The sequence below is a fragment of the Mycetomoellerius zeteki genome, unplaced genomic scaffold (genome assembly GCF_001594055.1).
Source record: "Mycetomoellerius zeteki isolate Tzet28-1 unplaced genomic scaffold, Tzet1.0 scaffold101, whole genome shotgun sequence".
NCBI classification, from domain to species: domain Eukaryota; kingdom Metazoa; phylum Arthropoda; class Insecta; order Hymenoptera; family Formicidae; genus Mycetomoellerius; species Mycetomoellerius zeteki.
Genome location: NW_017255923.1, coordinates 155519 through 161166, shown reverse-complemented (window position 1 = coordinate 161166; position 5648 = coordinate 155519). Strand labels below are relative to the sequence as shown.

The window sequence follows — 5648 nt, the reverse complement described above, 5'->3', positions numbered from 1 at the left end:
GCATTCTGTTTCACGTATGATGCGCATGATGTTTCATTTATCCTTGTATACCTTTGATGAACAACAAAGATAATAAATGCATTATTCATGAAATGGAAGGCACTCATAGTTAACAGGAAAACATTATTTGATCAATAATTCTGCAAACATACATGGTGATCAACGGGAATGAGTTGAAACTAAATAGTTATTTATACTTCACAACAAGTAGGCCGAATAAAATGAATCAAACGCGACTTTGGGCACTCTAAAAAAATGTGGGTGTCGATTTAACACCCTTGGTATGGATTTAACACATCTGGTATTTATGTGTGTCTTCCAACCAAAAAGATTATACAATCTCCTTGCTTCTAACAAGCAACACAGATGATGCGGTGTGACACAATGGATCATTGCATTCTTAAATTGTTGTTTGCCAATGTGCAAAACAAAGATGAGATGATCACTGTGTCGCTTGTTGGAAGGCACACTATGTCAACACTATGATGTGGATTTAACACCATGGGTGTGTAGATTTAAAATCCATGGTGTTAAATCCACACTATGTTGGTGTTAATTTAACATGGTGAGAATTATATAGACACCGCATGGTGTTAAGTTCACACCGCTATTTTTTACAGTGTGGAGAAAACTTGTCAATTTTATTATTATCACATATATAGACAAGATGAGTAACTACTTAACCATTGAAACATTACAAAAAAAGAGATAACAATATTCTCGTGGGCATGAGTCAATGGTGTCACGTCCGGGCACGTCTCGTGTTCAAGCGCGATACGGATCGCGCACTCGTCACTCGCGTAAACAGAAACAACTTTCTCTCTTATAAATAATAGAAGTCTTAATAATGGAACGTCAGTACAAGTATTATGCTGGGCTGCCACAAAGCGTGAACCACAAATGTGAACATAGACGCCAGCAGAATTTTTCTAGGTGGGGGATGGGGGAGGTATGAATTACACCGTACGCAATAGCATATATTTTGCCATTTTTTTTGTAATATTTCAATTGTTAAATAATTAAATATCTTATATATATATATATATACACACGTATGTTAATAAAATTAACAAGTTTTTTCTACAAAATAGCGTTTGATACATTTAATTCGGCCCGCTTGTTGCAAACTTTGGACTTATTCGATCCATATGAAATTTTGATAGATTTAACGGGAAGGTGATATATACATATAATTCGATTGACGAGATCGGCGATTATTCGATATCAAGAAGAAATTTTGATTTATTTATATGGAAAGATTTATTTGACTAACAAAAAACTATGGTACATTCAATACGAATATATTAATCGTCCTCATTCGGTAATTCATACAAGAATTCTGATTCGTCCATTTTTTAAAAGACGTACTGGTTGAATCAATCAAATTTACAATTAACGCAATAACAGTCTTTTTGCAGTGTGATTTCATACTGAAAAAGAAATTACAGGAAAATGGATTTTCTGGCAAGCATAGGGTTGCACGAGACCAAAACAAGACAATATTTACAAAAATATTGTGTTGGTATTGAAAATTTTTGAAAATTTTAACCTTGTCTCGGTCTGATGAATATTCATAGTAAAAATATCGTCTTGTCTTGTTTTGCCTCGAAACGAGCAAACCTCTAATTTTGTTGCGATAGTGCTATAACAAGCTCGCGCAAAAAAACAGAAATTAATAATTATTTTACAGACTCCGAGAGAATGTATGGATATAAATATTTTAAAATGGTGGACAAGTTATGCTCATATTTATCCAATATTGTCAAAAATGACTCGAAACATTTTAAGTTCATTTTTAGTGCTTTGCCTGCACTAGTAAAAAGATTGTTTTCAATAGGAGCTCTGACTATGACAAAAAATATGATTCGATAAAATAATTCTTTAAAAGCATTAATGTATGTCAATTCATGGATGATGTGTTTTTTTGAGATAAAAAATTTGAAGTTTTTAAACATTTTATAGTCTATTATAAAAAATAATAAAAAAGTTAATTGTCCGATGTCGTTAAAAATGGCTCGAGACATTTTTTGCGAATTTTATTTTTATTTTTATAATCTATTGAATATCTATGTTACATGGAAAAAGGTTTTGTTGAAATATTTTTATAATAAAGTATCTAAATATTCGTAACAATTATATAACAAATTTTTCCTCTTATTTACAAATATGTACATAATTTTTTTAGAAACCAATAAAATCAAGATAAGACCAAGAATTCGGACAACTTTTCTTGGTATCTTAATAATTTATTAGTAATCTTGTCTTGATTTTGTCTTGAATTTGGAGTCAAGGCAAGACAATACCAAGATTAGTCTTGATATCTCGTGCAACCCTAAGTACAAGCAACAGTAATAGATAAATAAATAAACAGTTTTTTCATCATGAACTCTAGAATGGAATACTAAGTCTTAAATATGTATATTAATACAACGGAGACAATAAATAATAAATTATGCTGCATTATCTTTTTCATTATAACGTTTGTCATCTCGGTCCCATTTCCTCCATTCCAAGCAATGCGTGACGTTTGGAATGGGGGAAATATCACGGGTATCATTATGTTATAGACAAATGTTATAATGAAAAATATAAGTAACGTTTTGTAGTGCAATATTATTCGCATTTGATGTAATCAAGCTAATTCGGAAATAATTTCGTAAATAAGTTATTGAAGCGTAACTGATAACAGCGGTTTTATAGCGAATAAGGATTTTATCCATTTTATTTCAATGTACCAATTTTTCCTTAAGTCTGGTTATTATAATGATCATTTTCGGTTTCTACGAAGAAAAATACAAGAGAAAACGTAGGACTAAATCGATCCCCGAGCGGTGACGAGATTCTCGAAAATTTCTACCCTCCTTTAGTAGCGCCACAACATTTGCGCAATGATGTTTACATCATAAGGCCTGTTCGAACTTTTCTTTATGCCTTTGGGTGAGTTCCGAGTTACGCATGAAGCGCATGATGCTTAATTTGTCCTTGTCATTCATAAAATAATAAAGAAGGATAAAACGATACATCATGTGCGTCATGCGTAACTCGGAACGCACTCTTAATAAACTTGCCGTGACGCCGTTACAGCGTCGATAAGTGTCGATCTATAATATATGAAATACAATATTCATAAACATATGCTCTAAAAACACGTCGATCTACAAAAAGTTAAAATTTACTATCATATATTTCTCGTTTATTTTGATCAATTTATCCTATTAGGCTATTTCTATTAAAAGAGGTTATATCTTACAAATTTTGTTACATCAATGATTAACTAAATGTAACACTAAAAATTATTTAAGGCATAAAATTTTCCACGATTATAGTTAAATAGCAATTAGTAATATCAAAACTTATAAAAACGCAAAAAAGGAATGAGAAAAATTTACCCACCGAGTTTACATTCTTAAAAATTAATGTATCTAATATAGACGTGACACTTTTGTCGCAAACGATATTATACAACAATTTTATTATTGTATATTAATTTAATATTATATCATTAATCTGAAGTCAAAAGAACAAAATGCTCTATCATATGATAATTGAATTATTAGCTTTTTGACAATCAATTTCGAATGACAACCAGACTCGATTTTCCATAACAACATTATTATATTCTTATTAATTCTTTTTCATAATCCAAATCTATATAAGTCAATATCTGTATTAATATTGTTTTTCATTCAGTACATTGAAAGTTAAATTTTAACAATGAGTTAAAAGACAGAAGGCAACTCAACATAAATAAAATTCTGATAAATGGATAGTTTTTAATAAATAAATAGTTAGTATTTTTAATTATTAAAATAATTCTTAAAAAATTTTATTATTATTGCAAGAATAAGTTTATGTATCTTTAATTTACAAAAAACATTATTTTGTGCGCCTTAATTTCTATATATTACATAACTACATAAACCACTATATCGCAAAATTATTAGCTTCAATTCAAGTCGATATGTCGTCGAAAGTGTCGTAAATAAAAAGCATCCATTATATACCTTGAAACCTAGTATAAAGAAATAATATTGCAAGGATAGTTACTTTTATAGTAGTTTATGCTTTGTAGTAATACATATTGTGAGATAAGGAAAATTCCGCGAGAAGTAAACAGTCCAATTTTGATCGTTTGTGTTTATTCTGTCATTCGGTACTTATTAGTTGATATGTACATACTTCATCTTCCGATATAACTTATAGGTGTAGAGGATCTGTAAAAACTATTTCTAAAATTCTTATAAAAAATATTAACAGACGTTTGTGTCTCGTGCAGCAAGAATTAATTCAAATTATTTGCCGATATAATCTTGAAACTATGACGAAGACGCTACAGGCTGCACTGGCACCATTAATGATCATCGGCTCGTTCTGCAGTTTGGGTTTGTTCGAATATCCTCTTGGACATCCTAGGCCGTATCTCTCTTACCTGTATTTCTTGGCCATATGGAGCTTTCTTACTTACTTCATTTACTATCCAGTCTACTTGATGGCTTGGAGACTAATACATCCTGTAACATTCTTGATGCAAACCACAGTATTAATCACCGCGATTATATCGATACTTGTTAGCTTCTTTTACTTTAAGGTAAAAGTTTTCAAAATGTGCTTAGTAAAATTAATATTTCTGTTTATACTCTCTCAAATTAGCTTTTAACGTAATATCTTTAAATTTTAGCTTATAATAAGCTTTAGATACTAAACTTTCTTGTAACTTTTTTATCTGTCACATTTCTTATACACATTGCAATAACAATTTTTGTTCATGTATAAAATTGCCTTTTATGTTGCATAATCGATTAATACGATTTTTTAAAGGAATTGAAAATGTGCTTACATGAACTTTCCTTAGTGGATGATATAATGGAAGCAATCGGTGCGCCAAAGGAATACCAACGGTTGCGTAAATGGATAATTCGAATAATAATACTATGGATTGTATACATTTTTCAAAATTTGGCAGAGGTTATATATTTTACTTGGTTTGGTCTCAACTTAGATTTTGATGGAATTTATAAATGTTGTGTGATAAATTATCCGAAATTTGTACATGTCTTAAGTGCTCTAATTTGGGGAACTATCCTTGGGTTAGTATGTAAACATTTATTTTAAGCAAATTTATTGTAAGCTACATTTATTGTAAGCTTTTTTTTATTGACAGCGTGTATCAAAATGTTTGCAGTCTGAAACATTTAAAGATTTTTTAAACTACTTAAGTATTATAATTTCATATAACATTTTATAAGTACAAACATTAAAATTATAAAGAATGTATATAAGATAACATAAATAGGAAAATGATAAAGTTTGTTCTATTATACATATACAGCAAAATATATAAAATAAAATTAAACATAAAAAACAAATAGAAAAGTTCTAATTTATTCTGACTTTGATTATTATTAACGCAATGAAAACTTTACGTATATACTACATGGGCTGAAAAGTCCCGGGATTTTTAATGAAAACAAGCGTTTTTTGGGCAAAATTATATTTATTCCTCAACATAGTTGCCTTCGAGGGCGATACACTTGGTATAGCGATTTTCCAATATTTCGATGTCCTTTCTGTAGTACGAAACGTCCAAGCCTTCGAAATACGCCTCGGTTTCCGCGATTACTTCCTCATTCGATCTGAATCTCTTTCCC

At 30.1% G+C, this 5648-nt stretch overlaps 1 pseudogene; it reads right to left on the bottom strand.

Annotated features, from left to right (window-relative positions):
- Window positions 1–5494: 5494 nt before the first annotated feature.
- LOC108731379 (histone-lysine N-methyltransferase SETMAR-like) overlaps window positions 5495–5648 on the bottom strand; it is a 1031-nt pseudogene continuing 877 nt past the window's right edge.